The sequence below is a fragment of the Procambarus clarkii genome, chromosome 60 (assembly GCF_040958095.1).
Source record: "Procambarus clarkii isolate CNS0578487 chromosome 60, FALCON_Pclarkii_2.0, whole genome shotgun sequence".
Taxonomy (NCBI): domain Eukaryota; kingdom Metazoa; phylum Arthropoda; class Malacostraca; order Decapoda; family Cambaridae; genus Procambarus; species Procambarus clarkii.
In genome coordinates this window covers 16,808,889-16,829,206 of record NC_091209.1, presented here as the reverse complement: position 1 = coordinate 16,829,206, position 20,318 = coordinate 16,808,889, and the positions used below count along the sequence as shown (strand labels likewise).

The 20,318-nt window shown below is 47.5% G+C and overlaps 2 long non-coding RNA genes across 2 annotated transcripts in view; one reads left to right on the top strand and one right to left on the bottom strand.

Annotated features, from left to right (window-relative positions):
- LOC123766764 (uncharacterized) overlaps positions 1-20,318 on the bottom strand; it is a 113,930-nt gene that overhangs the window by 49,470 nt on the left and 44,142 nt on the right. The gene's annotated exons all lie outside the window — the stretch shown is intronic.
- On the top strand, positions 9,173-10,933 carry LOC138353880 (uncharacterized). The gene is made up of 2 exons (XR_011223300.1): positions 9,173-9,286; positions 9,828-10,933. It is a non-coding gene; the product is annotated as an uncharacterized lncRNA (long non-coding RNA).

Sequence of the window (20,318 nt, the reverse complement as noted above, 5' to 3'; positions counted from 1 at the left end):
CAACACCTGCAGCCCTCCCATACACCTCCTCAACACCTGCAGCCCTCCCATACACCTCATCAACACCTGCAGCCCTCCCATACACCTCATCAACACCTGCAGCCCTCCCATACACCTCATCAACACCTGCAGCCCTCCCATACACCTCATCAACACCTGTAGCCCTCCCATACACCTCATCAACACCTGCAGCCCTCCCATACACCTCATCAACACCTGCAGCCCTCCCATACACCTCATCAACACCTGCAGCCCTCCCATACACCTCATCAACACCTGCAGCCCTCCCATACACCTCATCAACACCTGTAGCCCTCCCATACACCTCATCAACACCTGCAGCCCTCCCATACACCTCCTCAACACCTGCAGCCCTCCCATACACCTCATCAACACCTGCAGCCCTCCCATACACCTCATCAACACCTGTAGCCCTCCCATACACCTCCTCAACACCTGTAGCCCTCCCATACACCTCATCAACACCTGCAGCCCTCCCATACACCTCCTCAACACCTGTAGCCCTCCCATACACCTCATCAACACCTGCAGCCCTCCCATACACCTCCTCAACACCTGTAGCCCTCCCATACACCTCATCAACACCTGTAGCCCTCCCATACACCTCATCAACACCTGCAGCCCTCCCATACACCTCATCAACACCTGCAGCCCTCCCATACACCTCCTCAACACCTGTAGCCCTCCCATACACCTCATCAACACCTGCAGCCCTCCCATACACCTCCTCAACACCTGTAGCCCTCCCATACACCTCATCAACACCTGTAGCCCTCCCATACACCTCATCAACACCTGCAGCCCTCCCATACACCTCATCAACACCTGCAGCCCTCCCATACACCTCCTCAACACCTGTAGCCCTCCCATACACCTCATCAACACCTGTAGCCCTCCCATACACCTCATCAACACCTGTAGCCCTCCCATACACCTCATCAACACCTGCAGCCCTCCCATACACCTCATCAACACCTGTAGCCCTCCCATACACCTCATCAACACCTGCAGCCCTCCCATACACCTCATCAACACCTGTAGCCCTCCCATACACCTCATCAACACCTGTAGCCCTCCCATACACCTCATCAACACCTGTAGCCCTCCCATACACCTCATCAACACCTGTAGCCCTACCATACACCTCCTCAACACCTGTAGCCCTCCCATACACCTCATCAACACCTGCAGCCCTCCTATACACCTCCTCAACACCTGTAGCCCTCCCATACACCTCATCAACACCTGTAGCCCTCCCATACACCTCCTCAACACCTGCAGCCCTCCCATACACCTCCTCAACACCTGCAGCCCTCCCATACACCTCATCAACACCTGCAGCCCTCCCATACACCTCCTCAACACCTGTAGCCCTGCGTAAACTACTTGCCATTCACAGTAGTGGGTGATGAGTTGCAGAGTTGTCAATGTGCATCTCAGATTGACGGTGTTTTGTGTTGGCAACAAAATTCTAGAATAGAAATTGATGCAATTTGGTTCAGTTATTTTCGCAAACATTATTCGTTATTTCACTCAGATGAGTGGTGGTAGTCACAGTACTGGAGCACCAGGCGGAGGAGTGGTGGTAGTCACAGTACTGGAGCACCAGGTGGAGGAGTGGTGGTAGCCACAGTACTGGAGCACCAGGTGAAGGAGTGGTGGTAGTCACAGTACTGGAGCACCAGGCGGAGGAGTGGTGGTAGTCACAGTACTGGAGCACCAGGTGAAGGAGTAGCCTCAGTACTGGAGCACCAGGTGGAGGAGTGGTGGTAGCCACAGTACTGGAGCACCAGGTGAAGGAGTAGCCACAGTACTGGAGCACCAGGTGAAGGAGTGGTGGTAGCCACAGTACTGGAGCACCAGGTGGAGGAGTGGTGGTAGCCACAGTACTGGAGCGCCAGGTGAAGGACTGGTGGTAGCCACAGTACTGGAGCACCAGGTGAAGGAGTGGTGGTAGTCACAGTACTGGAGCACCAGGTGGAGGAGTGGTGGTAGCCACAGTACTGGAGCACCAGGTGGAGGACTGGTGGTAGCCACAGTACTGGAGCACCAGGTGGAGGACTGGTGGTAGCCACAGTACTGGAGCACCAGGTGGAGGAGTGGTGGTAGTCACAGTACTGGAGCACCAGGTGGAGGAGTGGTGGTAGCCACAGTACTGGAGCACCAGGTGAAGGAGTGGTGGTAGTCACAGTACTGGAGCACCAGGTGAAGGAGTGGTGGTAGTCACAGTACTGGAGCACCAGGTGGAGGAGTGGTGGTAGTCACAGTACTGGAGCACCAGGTGAAGGAGTAGCCTCAGTACTGGAGCACCAGGTGGAGGAGTGGTGGTAGCCACAGTACTGGAGCACCAGGTGAAGGAGTGGTGGTAGTCACAGTACTGGAGCACCAGGTGAAGGAGTGGTGGTAGTCACAGTACTGGAGCACCAGGTGGAGGAGTGGTGGTAGTCACAGTACTGGAGCACCAGGTGAAGGAGTAGCCTCAGTACTGGAGCACCAGGTGGAGGACTGGTGGTAGCCACAGTACTGGAGCACCAGGTGGAGGAGTGGTGGTAGTCACAGTACTGGAGCACCAGGTGGAGGAGTGGTGGTAGCCACAGTACTGGAGCACCAGGTGAAGGAGTGGTGGTAGCCACAGTACTGGAGCACCAGGTGAAGGAGTGGTGGTAGTCACAGTACTGGAGCACCAGGTGGAGGAGTGGTGGTAGTCACAGTACTGGAGCACCAGGTGGAGGAGTGGTGGTAGCCACAGTACTGGAGCACCAGGTGAAGGAGTGGTGGTAGCCACAGTACTGGAGCACCAGGTGAAGGAGTGGTGGTAGCCACAGTACTGGAGCACCAGGTGGAGGACTGGTGGTAGCCACAGTACTGGAGCACCAGGTGGAGGACTGGTGGTAGTCACAGTACTGGAGCACCAGGTGGAGGAGTGGTGGTAGCCACAGTACTGGAGCACCAGGTGAAGGAGTGGTGGTAGTCACAGTACTGGAGCACCAGGTGAAGGAGTGGTGGTAGTCACAGTACTGGAGCACCAGGTGGAGGAGTGGTGGTAGTCACAGTACTGGAGCACCAGGTGGAGGAGTGGTGGTAGCCACAGTACTGGAGCACCAGGTGAAGGAGTGGTGGTAGCCACAGTACTGGAGCACCAGGTGGAGGACTGGTGGTAGTCACAGTACTGGAGCACCAGGTGGAGGACTGGTGGTAGTCACAGTACTGGAGCACCAGGTGGAGGAGTGGTGGTAGCCACAGTACTGGAGCACCAGGTGAAGGAGTGGTGGTAGTCACAGTACTGGAGCACCAGGTGGAGGAGTGGTGGTAGTCACAGTACTGGAGCACCAGGTGGAGGAGTAGCCACAGTACTGGAGCACCAGGCGGAGGAGTGGTGGTAGTCACAGTACTGGAGCACCAGGTGGAGGAGTAGCCACAGTACTGGAGCACCAGGCGGAGGAGTGGTGGTAGTCACAGTACTGGAGCACCAGGTGGAGGAGTAGCCACAGTACTGGAGCACCAGGCGGAGGAGTGGTGGTAGTCACAGTACTGGAGCACCAGGTGGAGGAGTAGCCACAGTACTGGAGCACCAGGCGGAGGAGTGGTGGTAGTCACAGTACTGGAGCACCAGGTGGAGGAGTAGCCACAGTACTGGAGCACCAGGTGGAGGAGTGGTGGTAGCCACAGTACTGGAGCACCAGGTGGAGGAGTGGTGGTAGCCACAGTACTGGAGCACCAGGTGAAGGACTGGTGGTAGTCACAGTACTGGAGCACCAGGTGGAGGAGTGGTGGTAGCCACAGTACTGGAGCACCAGGTGGAGGAGTAGCCACAGTACTGGAGCACCAGGTGGAGGAGTGGTGGTAGCCACAGTACTGGAGCACCGGGTGGAGGAGTGGTGGTAGCCACAGTACTGGAGCACCAGGTGGAGGAGTGGTGGTAGCCACAGTACTGGAGCACCAGGTGGAGGAGTAGCCACAGTACTGGAGCACCAGGTGGAGGAGCAGTCACAGTACTGGAGCACCAGGTGGAGGAGTAGCCACAGTACTGGAGCACCAGGTGAAGGAGTAGCCACAGTACTGGAGCACCAGGTGGAGGAGTGGTGGTAGCCACAGTACTGGAGCACCAGGTGAAGGACTGGTGGTAGCCACAGTACTGGAGCACCAAGTGGAGGACTGGTGGCAGCCATAGTACTGGAGCACCAGGTGAAGGAGTGGTGGTAGCCACAGTACTGGAGCACCAGGTGAAGGACTGGTGGTAGCCACAGTACTGGAGCACCAGGTGAAGGAGTGGTGGTAGCCACAGTACTGGAGCACCAGGTGGAGGAGTGGTGGTAGCCACAGTACTGGAGCACCAGGTGAAGGACTGGTGGTAGCCACAGTACTGGAGCACCAGGTGGAGGACTGGTGGTAGCCACAGTACTGGAGCACCAGGTGGAGGAGTGGTGGTAGCCACAGTACTGGAGCACCAGGTGGAGGACTGGTGGTAGCCACAGTACTGGAGCACCAGGTGGAGGACTGGTGGTAGCCACAGTACTGGAGCACCAGGTGGAGGAGTGGTGGTAGCCACAGCACTGGAGCACCAGGTGAAGGAGTGGTGGTAGCCACAGTACTGGAGCACCAGGTGGAGGACTGGTGGTAGCCACAGTACTGGAGCACCAGGTGGAGGAGTGGTGGTAGCCACAGTACTGGAGCACCAGGTGAAGGAGTAGCCACAGTACTGGAGCACCAGGTGGAGGACTGGTGGTATCCACAGTACTGGAGCACCAGGTGGAGGACTGGTGGTAGCCACAGCACTGGAGCAACAGGTGGAGGAGTGGTGGTAGCCACAGTACTGGAGCACCAGGTGGAGGACTGGTGGTAGCCACAGTACTGGAGCACCAGGTGAAGGACTGGTGGTAGCCACAGTACTGGAGCACCAGGTGGAGGACTGGTGGTAGCCACAGTACTGGAGCACCAGGTGAAGGAGTGGTGGTAGCCACAGTACTGGAGCACCAGGTGAAGGAGTAGCCACAGTACTGGAGCACCAGGTGGAGGACTGGTGGTAGCCACAGTACTGGAGCACCAGGTGGAGGACTGGTGGTAGCCACAGCACTGGAGCACCAGGTGGAGGAGTGGTGGTAGCCACAGTACTGGAGCACCAGGTGGAGGACTGGTGGTAGCCACAGTACTGGAGCACCAGGTGGAGGAGTGGTGGTAGCCACAGTACTGGAGCACCAGGTGAAGGAGTAACAATGGCCTTGGCAGAGGGCAACATGATGGAAGAATAACAACAATATACCGAACACATTCTCCCTAATCCCTGACCACCTTTCGCGTCTCAACCCTTTCCCGTGACACTGGCTTCACCCTCACCCTCGACGCACACCAACGATTTCAGCGTAAACTAAACAAAACTCATCGCACTATCTCTAATCCCATTATCCCTCGTTACAATCTGCAGGGCGAGTAAGTTGAATAAAATATCCTGTGCAGGAGATATAATTGGGTAGGCCTACTTAGTGCACAGGCGAGTGAGAGGTGAATGGTTGACACAGGTGACCTCCACACATACACACACTCTCCTGGGGAGCATAGTCGCTGGTGTATATAAGACCCCCTTTCGTACTCTCATTCACCAATTGTCTGTCTGTTGTCTCAGCGGGTTGACTTAGGAGGTGGTGGAGGCACTCACAGTGTCTCATACACGCACTCGCAAGCCTCATAGCTGCTGTAAGTCAAACCAGGCACTCACACTTGTATTCGGCAATTTATCTTGCATTCGACAACGTGTTAATTCTTCAGTTGCACACCTGTTTTGTTCAACATGTTGCTGAAAAACAAAGTTGTTGTTTTTCGTGTTCTCGTACTTTTGTCAATATTAGTTTATGTATTCTTACATTGATATATATGTCTCATATTCCTGGAGTCGAAGTCCAGTTGAAGACATACTTCCTCAACACGTGTTCCTCGAGACGGACGGCGAAGGAGAGATATTGAGGAATATTTAGATAAAGAGTATAGGATGCACTACATTGGACTATTATCTATAGAGCCGACACACACACACACACACACATACCCAAGCCTTCCCAACATGGCTTTCCTTTCCCCTCACAGACGATTCCGACGACCACCAACGACCTCCGGCGCCTTCGACGATTACCGGCGCCTTCGACCACCGGAGTCTTCGACCACCGGAGCCTTCGACGACCCCCAGCGCCTTCGACGACCCCTGGCGCCTTCGACGACCCCCAGCGCCTTCGACGACTACCGGCGCCTCCAACGACCATCATCGCCGCCATGAGGGGCTCTTGTACCACTCTTCTGCTGTGTCTCGCCCTCGCCGCCTCCTTTGCGGGATCCGACGGTTTCCCCAAGAAGTTTCTTGAGCCGTTTTTACTCCCCATCCCACTACCCGGGATCAACGCGCCTCCCGCTGGCACACCAGTCACCACGAATAAACGATTTTGTCTTCCTAATATCATATGTCCCATTAATCCTCCTCTCCCCGTTAACGGCTAGTCGCCGTTAACAAAGTCGATGTTAAGCTAATTCTTTATAGAGAATGTCTCACTAACGCGACTGGAAACCAAGCCAACTCACACCTATGGGATGAAAGTGACGAGGTTTGGTCCGTCCTCATGATGGACCCCCTTATCATGGTCACTTTCACTCAACTTCATGTGTGAGTTGGGTTGCTAATCATCACTGCTTCACTGTTTCTCAGATCACCGTTATCTCACTTGTTAAATCATTGCAAATTTCACTGTTATTAATCATTAGAGAGACACATGATTGACTCACCAGCGGTTAATGAGGTGTCTTACCGTATCCTCATTCTTGAGTGACGGCTGCCTCACCTTAACCATGTTGGGTAATGAGTGAGTCAGTAGCTGAGGTAAGGCACCGATGGAGTTGTACCGAGTTATCACAATAAACATCATGTATTTTTTTGCGTGTTTCCTCACAACCTCTCATAACCCCGTAACCCACGCATCACTACAAGTGCCACCGACCCCAAGCTGTCGGTACAAGAGGTCCTACGAACCTAAACACTGCTTTTTTGACGTGTGAACGAGGAATTAGAGCCACTGAATACGTTTGACCACTAAACACATATGAATCCATTCTGTTCTTACACGCCGTGTTTACAGTTATGTTGTATGGTGTTCTTAGTGTTCAATGTGTCACTATCCCTTAAGTGTACACTTGCGAAACCGCTACATCTTTCCTCAATCATGTGGGAGTGTCAACTTCGAAACGCTATACGACGTTTTCTTTGACAATAGAATTTCGTTGCCAAGCCTCGAAGCTCACAATGTCTTTAATACAGACTGAGCCGCCATCATCCAGGAAAGATGCACAGGTTTCGTCAGAGAAAAGGAAAGCAAGGTAAGAAGCAAGACCACACTAAAGTGGGAGGAGGGATGAAGGAAGACATACAGAGGAAGTGAAAACCAGGAAGCAAGAGGAAGCAGCGATAACGACAAGGATTGCTGAGGCAGCGAGAAGACTTCGAGTGGACGAGAATAGAGATTGAAAGATGATAAAGCAGTCGCCAAACATAAGAAACAAAGGAGGAAGATAAAAGCAGCTGTAATAAATCAGGGTCACCGAGAGCATATGTTTACAGCGACCTCCGGATACAGAAATATCGTCCAATCACAATACCCAGACGACTCAATACCAACCTGTCCTCTCACTTAATACAGAGTGCATATGTTTACAGCGACCTCCGGATACAGAAATATCGCATCAAACACAATACCCAGACGACGCAGTACCCACCTGTCCTCTCACTTAATACATCACAGTTTCACCCCTTTCGACTACAACGTAAACATTCCGACGTTAGAATAACAATGAACGCATCGCACTATTTGACGTTGTCTGGGACTAGCGAGCACCAGTCTCAACAACTTGCGTGACACGTCAAAGTACGTGTGATTCTGGCTAGGTAAAAACCACTTCAAAATGGACGTTGAGAGCTGGCTATATGGAAGTTACAGCTTGTACAAAAGGATGCAGAGCTGATTACATTAGGTGTGTGTTACAAGTGACTACTGAAGGGTATTGATATTCAAAGTACAATGCTTTCCTGACCGCCTGATGCAAGGAGGGCAAGTCATGCTCGCCTTCTTGATTGTCTGCTTGCTTGCTTGCATGCTTACTCCTCTGCATGCTTGCATCTCTGCTTGCTTGCCTCTCTGCTTGCTTGCATATGCCACATCTTCGAATCCCTTCCATATTATACACAAACGTAAGCCATTTGCTTCATGACCTGTGTGGGGAAGAGGCAGCAAGAGACCACCACCACCACCACACCCGGGCACATTTACATATGTGTTACCAACACGGCAGCCAAGCCTGCACTCTCTACAACCCTTTAAACAAGACGATCCAAGCCTACCGGCCCTACTGAACACCCGAGACACGGCACCCTCACCAAGAACACATTACTTAACGCCCCACCAATATCGTGAGAATAACGACATTGTATCAATGGTTTGAGGAGCAACGACTCGGTACAGGTTCGCCGGATGAGGGTAGAATAGCAATGCAAATTACCAGTATTACTGGTCTTTAGCCCCCCCCCCACCCCCTCTTCCCAAGTACCCCCCCCCCCCCCTTTCAGTATTACAGTGAGAAGGGGGGTGGGAAGGGGGGAATATAGTCTCCCAATCCCGTTATCCGGAACGGGCTTCCGCTTGCGTTATCAAGCAAAGCAATACTCCAAGCACAACCCAACGTTAACACCTGTCACAGCCGCATGAAAAGCTTAAATGAGGGGAATCGACATCAGCTGACCACAAAGCTGGTAAGGAAGAGGTAGGATGAGGGGTACAGAGGGCGTAATGTTGGTGCATATGATGAGGTGATAACAGATGAATATTGATGAATACTTCAGGTGGTTAGGGGGGGGGGACGAGGTGAGAGAGCTACCCAGGATAGTGTAGTGAGACAAAGGGGGTGTTGTCGGGGGACTAAGAAAACTGTAGTGGTAGAAGTAAGAACTAACTAGCCAGGATAGTCGAAGAGGGGACAACTGGGGAAGCTATGGTGAGAGTTAACTAACCAGGATAGTGTCGAGAGAGGAGGGGGGGGAGGGTAAAGACTAGATACAGCTTCCTATCCGCTCGAGGTATATATAATACAGCAGAGGGTGTGTACCGACCACTTCCCTAGCCTCCCTCGCCAGGTGTGGGTGTGGCTCTTGCCTTAAGTGATCACTGTATCACTGTATCACCGTCGTCTAGCCGGGTACAGCGGCTCTGTCTCACAATATCTTGGCTTTCCTCACCAGGTAAGGTAGAGAGAGAAGGCCCACCGTCACCCTATGGGAAGGGAAAGCTCAGAGGAGGCACAAGTCTGCTTCTACCCACCTCTGTAATATAATCTACCCACCTCTGTAATATAATCTACCCACCTCTCTAATATAATCTACCCACATCTAATATAATCTACCCACCTCTGTAATACAATCTACCCACCTCTGTAATTTAAAGAGTAAATACAGCAAAACAGGACAAAATAAAAATATGAGAGAAATATATATATATATATATATATATATATATATATATATATATATATATATATATATATATATATATATATATATATATATATATATACATATACATATATATACACACACACACTTTCAATACAGTTATTACTGAACAACGTTGTTGGCTGATAAGCTATTGTGGTAGCCTTAATAATCCATCAGAGCTTGATAGCCCAATACCAAACATCACAATCCCCCCCAATCACTGACTAATCCCAATCACTTGACTAACCAAATGGCCAACCCCAGCGCTGATCTTCCATCTCCTCCACAGGCGACACCTACCACTATGACGACCTCCTGCTCCGTCACGACCCCCGGCATCCTCCTGCTGTGTCTGGTGGTCGCTGCCGTCTCCTCCCCGTCAGGAGAACCACCAGAAGACACGGCTACTGACGACGGACGCTTCTTCCTGCCTATTTACTCTCCCTTCGTGAATGCGTCCTTCCTCAACACCAACTGGGGCTACAAGAAATTCATCGCCCTCTGTCCCCCCATTTTCTGCGGGTTTAAGACGGGGAAATAGGTTTCCGGCAGAGCTCTTTTTAACGTTGAGGCAACGTTGGTGATTCGACGTCGCTTCAACGTTGGTGATTCGACGTCGCTTCAACGTTGGTGATTCGACGTCGCTTCAACGTTGGTGATTCGACGTCGCTTCAACGTTGGTGATTCGACGTCGCTTCAACGTTGGTGATTCGACGTCGCTTCAACGTTGTGATGCGACGTTGCCTCAAAGTTGTCTGCGCCGTTGTTCCTACGTTGTTACGCCTTTTGGGGGGGGGAGGGGCGTTGATGGGTTCCCGTTGGTTTTCAGTTGTCTAACTTATTATCCTCGTTATTTTTTATATATTACCGCTAATTATGTACACTGTTGTTATGTGTTTCACTGTTGCTCTATCATTACATGCGTCACTGTTGTGTAAATACCTGTTTCGTTATTGTATGTATCACTGTTGTGTAAATCACTGTTGTTTCATCATTACATGCATATCACTGTCGTCTCGTAAGTCACTGTTGCCTCGTGGTTCTACGAGCTATTACTACCTCATTGTTGCATCACTGTTGAGTCTATGTTACCATATTTCACGCTTCACTGCACGACTGTTTATAAGTCCTTGCCTCCCGTTGACTGGTGCCTCAAGTCACTGTTACTGTGTCAGGTGGCTCAGTCACTGTTACTGTGTCAGGTGGCTCAGTCACTGTTACTGTGTCAGGTGGCTCAGTCACTGTTACTGTGTCAGGTGGCTCAGTCACTGTTACTGTGTCAGGTGCCTCAGTCACTGTTCCTGTGTCAGGCTGTGAATGAGTATCCCAGACGTCCCAGGATGAACGTCTGGGATACAGTGCCCAGTTGCTGCAATAAATAGTATACAATCATAATGGTTTACTGTTGACTCCTCTTGATGTATGTAGAGTAGTTTACAAGGATACCCTGTCATGGGAGAGTGGTCCATCAGGCTCACACCATCCTAGTCTCTGCCAGTCAGATGCCGTTCCATCTGATGGAACGGAATCAGATTCCATTCAACCATCTAAGGGAGTCTGACAGAAGAAAGAATTGATGGAATAGGAGATATAATCGTTAAGTTTAGCATCATAATCTGGCAAACCAATATTGATGTGATCACCAATTGCAGAGATTATACTTTTTATTTTATTGATACGAGTCTTAAATTCTTGTAAAGCCACTATCACGTATAGCGTTTCGGGCAGGTCCTTTAATCCTAATTCTTTCCCAGGAATACGATCTGCTATATCGTTTCACAACCAGATACCCATTCACTGCTGGGTGAATAGAGGCGTACAGTTAAAGATTGGTGCCTAGTCAATCCTCCCTGGCCAGGATTCGAACCCAGGCCAAATTGCTTGCGAAGCGGGGGGGGGAGAGATTTTACCACTGCGCCACAGGAACTGTAATAAAAGGGGGAACTTAGTTCTTTATTCCTTATTCTTGGTTTGTTATTCCTTATTCTTGGTTTGTTATTCCTTATTCTTGGTTTGTTATTCCTTATTCTTGGTTTGTTATTCCTTATTCTTGGTTTGTTATTCCTTATTCTTGGTTTGTTATTCCTTATTTTATTATCTGGATCATTGCCAAATCAGTCCTGAATATTTTATCGTTTCCGGAGGCATCAGTGCCTTCCTTATCGCAACATATTTTACCCATCTTATTCCCTTTCCCCTCAGTTATCTGATCCAGCTCCACATTCTCTTAACCATTTCCATTTTCACCCAGTCCCAATATTACCCAAGCCCTGTATCTTGCAGTTATATGTCTCGCCACTAAATGCATTTAAATTAAACACTGAAGCAACAGAAATGAAGCAACGAGCTGAGTCTCTAGTTTTGGTATTCAAATGCTGATGGAGCGCCAAACAAAGCGGAGGAATTCAATGAAAATATTAACGACAAAGCTGACGAAGGTGTGACGAATAGCAAATGTGTGAGGTGATTATGATGCCTTTTATCCACAAGGACATGAGAGTGTTACGAAATAAAATAAAATAGGTTGAGTAAGTGGCTCTTCAGATAAAGGGGAAATTGCATGTGCTCTAGATACATGGAGTATTTACCGGAACTGTGACAGAAAAGAACAAGAAAATCCACCGCCTGACTAACACACAGGGTAGTGTCAGAGTAGTTAACAGGTGGAATGCACTAGGCAGAGATGTGGTGGAGGCTGACTCCATACACAGTTCCAAATGTAGATATGATAGAGCCCAGTAGGCTCTGGAATCTGTACACCAGTTGAGAGGCGGGACCAAAGAGCCAAAGCCCAACCCCCGCAAGCACAATTAGGTGAGTACACACAATCCTTCAAACCCCACAGAAACAGCCTAGCGCCGGAACTTTTAAATTACAGATAAATATTATTATATGTTATGGACTTCAGCCTAATAAGGTCTAGGATGGGTTATGCTCTGGTTTATTTCCGTTGATAAAGATTTTAAATAGACATTGAGTGAAGTAAGTAATTATCAAAGAAAGCACCAAGCCGGGAAGGCTATGTAGCACCATTAAATGTGCGGAATGATCAGAAACATGGAGTGAAGACCGTCTTGAGAATAGTGCCAAAAGCAGCTTATACTTAACTAAGCATCTTGGTCATATAAATTGCCATCCAGGTCTTTTGATTTGCCATTCGGTAAAAAAAAAATGAACCTGATTTCCCTAACCAGGGCCAGCATTTACGTATCTACTTCCGAAACCTGTACATCCCTCAGTAATCATGATGGCTTTATTTACATATATTAAACCATTTATGAAGTCCGAAACGCCAGGAGGCTGTTAACAACAATAACACTTGATTGGGAAGTTTAGGCTGTTTAATAAATGTAAAAAACGCCACGATAATTACTGAGGGATGTAGAGGTTTCGTGACTAGATGCGTAAATGCTTTGTGAATCTTGACCCAGAAATATACGAACTCAAACCATTCGTCTAACCTACCAAGGGCGATGAGTTTAAAACGTCGTTATTACGGTGCTTTAACTTTAAATATTACTTCGCTTTTTTAACGAATTTGTCAATACCATTAAAAATGCTACGCACTGAAAGGACAAGTTGAACTACGATAACCTACATATTGTACATACCCAGCCTACATATTGTACATACACAACCTACATATTGTACATACCCAGCCTATATGTTGTACATACACAGCCAATATATTGTACATACCCAGCCTACATATTGTACATACCCAGCCTATATGTTGTACATACACAGCCTATATATTGTACATACCCAGCCTACATATTGTACATACCCAGCCTATATGTTGTACATACACAGCCTATATATTGTACATACCCAGCCTATATGTTGTACATACCCAGCCTATATGTTGTACATACACAGCCTACATATTGTACATACCCAGCCTATATGTTGTACATACACAGCCTACATATTGTACATACCCAGCCTATATGTTGTACATACCCAGCCTATATGTTGTACATACACAGCCTATATATTGTACATACCCAGCCTACATATTGTACATACCCAGCCTACATATTGTACATACCCAGCCTATATGTTGTACATACCCAGCCTATATGTTGTACATACACAGCCTACATATTGTACATACCCAGCCTATATGTTGTACATACCCAGCCTATATGTTGTACATACACAGCCTATATATTGTACATACCCAGCCTACATATTGTACATACCCAGCCTATATGTTGTACATACACAGCCTATATATTGTACATACCCAGCCTACATATTGTACATACCCAGCCTATATGTTGTACATACACAGCCTATATATTGTACATACCCAGCCTACATATTGTACATACCCAGCCTACATATTGTACATACCCAGCCTATATGTTGTACATACACAGCCTACATATTGTACATACACAGCCTATATATTGTACATATACAGCCTTCATATTGTACATACCCAGCCTATATGTTGTACATACGCAGCCTACATATTGTACATACCCAGCCTACATATTGTACATACACAGCCAACATATTGTACATACACAGCCTACATATTGTACATACACAACCTACATATTGTAGGCTGTGTATATTTTAAAGTTATATGTAAATAAATATAAAATTAAAGTTATATGTAAATAAAGAGAAAAAGTTTTACTATTAATTCTAATAAAACTAGGAACACTAAGAGTCCCAAATCCTGTGTTGAAATTGGAAGTAAACTGTTTAAAGAGGATTACAAACATGGCAGTTAAAAAGTAATGTGCCATGCAAATTTGGTGCGATTATATGCCAGTCTAAATTTACCTTGGATGGTAAATTTTGTTCCATGTGGGAAGCATTCGTCCCAGGGACCACACAACCCGTTCTCCTCATACCACGTCGCATTTTGACGTATGATTTCCCTAAGGACCCAAATTGACGGGTTAAAATGGGACCCCGGCTCGCAAAATTGACGTGATATCCCGTCTTCTGTTCGAGGGTCATTGGGACAGTCTAGCCTAACAGTTAAGTGACGTTGGGAGCGCTCGGGAGCGCTGTGCAGACGGCAACATGAGAGTCTGAATACGTGATATGTATTTATACATGTGTGGTCAATACCACTCCCTCACCCCCTTCTCTCCAGAGTCCTTCGAACATGGCTGCGGGCGCTGGAGAGGGGGTAACAGATACACATTGTTCCAAACTTGTGGTAAAAGGCATTACAATCATTAAATATTTATGTACTAAGCCGTGGTTTTGGAACCGGGTCATGAGCTGAGGATGGCATACTAAACATCTATCTCCTCGACGATACATTCTCCAACCCCTTATTTCTCTCGTCAACAAAACCCCGTCAACTAACTCGGGCTTCCCACTCAACCCTCAACTGGCATCAACACTTGATCGCGGCAACGCAATGGCTAGACATTATATAGATTCATGTACACGTTTAAAATGCAGAACAAGTAATTACTAACGAATGCAGCTACGAGAGAGAGAGAGAGAGAAGGGTGAGTGTCTGTGTGTGTGCGCGTGTGTGTGCGCGCATGTGTGTGTGCGTGTGTGTGTGAGGTGGAAAGGAACACATATATATATACCTAAAAAACTTGCTGGCGCAGAACGCCACTCGACCAACTTCTCCCGTCAGGTGCGTGTCTTACGCCACCAGGTGGGGCTTGTCTTGCGGTCTAAGAGTCTCATCTTGACAGTATCACCCAGAGTCTCACCAATTCAATCAGGAGTTGTCTGCTGAATCACCAGGTTACCCTGGGGTGGTTACGGGGGATCACACACACACACACACACACACACACACACACACACACACACACACACACACACACACACACACACACACACACACACACACACACACACACACCCACACCCAGCGTTTCAAATGTAGATATGACAGAGCCCGATAGGCTCAGGAATCTGTACACCAGTTGATTAACGGTTGAGAGGCGGGACCAAAGAGCCAAAGCTCAACCCCCGCAAGCACAATTAGGTGAGTACAATTAGGTGAGTACACACACACACAGAGTGGTAGACGGTTGGAACAAGTTAAGTGAGAAGGTGGTGGAGGCCAAAACCGTCAGTAGCTCCAAAGCGTTATATGACAAAGAGTGCTGGGTAGACGGGACACCACGAGCGTAGCTCTCATCCTGTAACTACACTTGGTAATTACACACAAGCCGTCCATAACTGAGATTTTCTTTGGTTCTTGTGGCCAGGTTTCACCAGACATCCCCCGCCGTCGTCGCCTCCGTCAGCACCGCCCGCCCCGCCACCACCATGAAGACCTGCGTTGCTCTCCTGTGTCTGCTGGCCGCCGCCGTCGTCGTCGCCTCTCCGGTACCCCAAGAGGACGTCACTCGCGATGGCCGCTTCCTGGGGATACCGTTCCCAATACCCTTGTTAGTGGCCGGCGGTGCTGCCGCACCCGTGGCCAATCCCATTTTCGGCAACTTGGGCAATTTGGCCAACTGGGGCACCTGGGGTAAGCCGAATCTCTTCGGCCTAGGTAATACGTTGCCAGGCTTCTGGAAAGTAAAGTAAGGTTACCTGTGCCAAACATCGGTGCTCCGCGCCTGGAGGAACCACCACTCGACCAACTTCTCCCGTCAGGTGCGTGTCTTATGCCACCAGGTGGGGCTTGTCTTGCGGTCTAAGAGTCTCACCTTGACAGTATCACCCAGAGTCTCACCAATCCAATCACGAGTTGTCTGCTGAATCACCAGGTTACCCTGGGGTGGTTACCGGGGATCACCGTCCCCGGTAACCGTCACTTCTGCTTCACTGCCATTTTTGTTACCATTGTTGTTGTGTTTATGTCACTACCTGAGGCACTGCTATAGAATTCACGTTGTTTTATGGAGTTTCCATAACCATCATTAACTCATTGTTAAATCATCCATGATTTCACGTTTCCTTTCGAATGTCATTCGTCTCTTCACAATATGCTGAGATATGTTCCCTTCTCCTAGTCTTAGCTCATCACTTATGCACCCATCCCTGCCCTCGTGTGGCAGTGCACAATAGAAAGTTGTTTTCACATATCCACACATTAAAACATTGATTGTAACCATGATATATATGTACTTCCGCCTACAGTTTAGACCTATTGTCTTATGTATGACCCTCTGTCCTGCGTGACAGTGAATACCAGCATCATCATCCTCACTTTAATAAGACTATCAAAATCCTCAGATTAGGCAAAATTGTAATTAATTTTGTCAATAAAGATGTTAATAATAATAAATAATACTCTTGTAAACCTCATGTGGTGAGCGAGTTAGTGACTGAGGCAAATACTTGGAATATTGTACACAGTTACTAAAATATATATATACAACCTTCCACAATCGTAGCCTGGTGGATAGCGCGCAGGACTCGTAATTCTGTGGCGAGGGTTCGATTCCCGCACGAGGCAGAAACAAATGGGCAAAGTTTCTTTCACCCTGAAAGCCCCTGTTACCTAGCAGTAAATAGGTACCTGGGAGTTAGTCAGCTGTCACGGGCTGCTTCCTGGGGGTGGAGGCCTGGTCGAGGACCGGACCACGGGGACACTAAAGCCCCGAAATCATCTCAAGATAACCTCAAGATAAGAATCGTGTTTTTACTTATGTTTCGTGACCTTCAAACGCTGACAAGAGGAAGTGACCTCCCTCACTGCACGCCAGAGTAACTTGAAGCGTCTTCAAGAATATAGAGTCAACATAAGGAATAGAGTAATAGAGGGAGAGATCAGAATTATAAGAGTAACAAGAGGAGGAGAAATAATGACATTTCGACTAGAAAGCCTAAGATGCAGTACACAAAAGGGAGACAACTTTCTGTCAATAACGAAAAAAAGGTCCACGACCAATATAATCCCTCAAAAGGAATTATTCCTATTCCAGAAAAGCTAAATAGTCCCACGACATCTATACACAGCCCCTTGCAGTTAGCCAATTATCTAAAGCTGTTTAACTTGTGTTGAAAGATAGAACACACATCTTACAATAATTCACAATGGAGCAACTTTGAGATTAAAGGTTCGAATTGAACAAAATAAACAAAAGCTTACAAAAATGGGTCAAAAATAGGGTAAAGGTTATCATAAAAACTTTTATCAAACTAGCAAGATATAGAAGAGAGAGACAAAAAAAGAAATGGTATCTCACAACCTCCTCAAGGTAACCTCAGGGTAACCTCAAGGTAATCTTAGAGTAACGCCCCCGCTAAAAGTAACCTCAGTTGTGGAAACTCAACAATATAATTCCAATCAAGACTGTTACTGCTTTTAAATGATGATTGATCCACATTAACCAAACAAAACCTATCGGTTAAATTTAGTATTTAATGCAACTGCATTTCCACACTCATTGATTCACTGTTACATAGTTAACATTTCACTGCTCACTCACTGATAACTCTTCAAGAATCAGAATATTACTCCTTGGATAATTTGATGCTGTCAGACATAATGGGAATCACAGCTAAAATATGTTAAATGCCACAGAACTGGTACAAGCGACCTATATAATTCAACAATGCTTATTATAGATTGTTTTTGTAGCAGATGGAATGTGACCCCATTCCACAGGCAGGTTGATCAGCGAGCTCAACGTCTGGTACCTGTATGATGGCACCCTGTTAGACGCACAGGAGTCATTGCTGTAAGAGTTCATGAAATCTGAGGGAGAGGAGTTAGGACTCACCCTAAATCCTTAAAATGCGAAACAATCGCGTCAAGGCATCCAATCACAGATGCAGTACGTAGTCTTACCAGGAGCCCGGGCAATCATCTCAGTCAACAGTGTGCTTCTAAGAATACCATTAGACTCGACTGTCATTTATGTAATCCACGAAGAATTGATGAGACGAGGAGGATGAAAGAAAGAATAGGTGTCTTGGATGCTGACGATGCTTTGTGCCTCCTCACAAGATGCTTGGCAATGACTAGGATTACCTATTTCCCAGAGGTAAACAGAGGACGCTGCTTGTTTATTGACTTGGGCTGTCTTTCCACAGCCCAAAATTAACAGTATGACAAATTCCTAAAAGCAACATCCCTGAAAGTGCTAAAACCTCTTTCTTGAATATGCGGAATGGGACCAAGCAACATTCCCAGTTAGACTCGGTGGTATAAGTATCCGCAAGACGATACATATAAAATTGCCTGTATTCCCATCCTCAACCAATGCTGCTAGTTAATTACTGAATGAGATCCTACCAAAGCACTGCGAGACTCCATTGAGGTCATGATCCAAAATTCACTGAGTCAGCCAGTGGGATATTCTTGCAGGCTCTTCTTCTCGACCAACTTCTTCAACGATTGAAAACAGACCCACTTAGCCTTATAGTATAGACCATTGCCTCAACAATGATGGAGGTAGCTTCTTGATAAGACAAAGCACGCCTTCTTATTGTGCAAGCCCTACATGCTGGGGACTTTCTGTTAGCTGTCTCTACTGTAATTCCTCCTTAGGAACTCGCCTGGACAATTGGACCTTAAGTCAGATATTGACCTTCGCCTTCCTGCTTTTATCTTTACTAAACACGGGTGTTGTTGTGACTATTCGCCGCCAGACGAATAGGGCAGTTATGACCTATTTTGTCATAAGTAGAGTGATAAGAGTTAAACATGCAGCAGTCAATATTGAACAAATTGGAGGACAATAATCCAAACCACTTCTTTAAAAGTGGTTCACAATCGACTTGAGAATGGTCCAGGATGGACCGAGCAGCCACGTTATTGTGACTCATCGCCTGCATATGGATATAACCCTTGATACACAAACCCAAACTGTCTCTATTTTCCGCTTGTTACAACTTGTAATAAAGTTGTTACATCTTGGCTTAACGTGTTTATGACGTATTAGAACGTTGTTACAACTTGCTATATTGGTTGTTATAACTAGTTAGGTGTTAAAATTTGTTCGAACGTTGTACCAACGTCGTAGTTTTGGTGTGTTTTTGGCGGGAATGGCCACATACGACTGGGACGCCACGAACAATCACCACGCAGCTGTCAATACAGGACTGACACAGCAACCCAGCCTCCTAAGGTTTCCCAACGTCAAGAAAACGGTCAATTTAAAGTGTCCTCCCCTAACCTACCAGAGGACCCAAAACAGAAAACGGGACAGTTTACGTCACTTTCGCGACCCACTTCCATTTTCTAGTACAACACTTTTTGGCCTTATGTAACGCATACGTGCGAAAAGCGACGTTCTTTGTAAGAGAACAGGTTGGACACAAATGAGGAAGGAATCTACCGCCAAGTTCCGGAGATAATCCAACATTATGTTAACGACATCATCAAGAGGAGCCTCACCTCAGCTGGATGCTCAGCCGAGAGAGAGCCCCGTTACCTAACACCCCGCTGCTGCAGTCATCACAACCACAGAACCAACTTCAAGTAGAACTCATCACCTTCCAAGTATCTTTATACATGGAAAATCTTAGGCGACCTCTCACTGCATATTAGAAAACAAGAGAATAGTCCAAGTACTTGCTAAATATCTGCAGTGAAAAACAAGCTCATCTCTGAACAATACACGCAATAGAAATTCTCCTTCTACTAGTTATAGGTATCATAAACGTTGCAATAAGAAGAACAGAAGGGATTATGTGATGACAACAACGCAATGGCCATCCCTGCAACCTGTCCTCTTAAAAATAACGTCGCTAATAGCCGTTTGCCCGTATGGCCGAATTTGGACGTAATTTGAAAATGAAACAAAATGAAAATAAATTTGGGATTTTTTTTTTCAACAACAGTAAGTTAAGGGTCCTCTGATAGGTTAGGTGGGCAGGA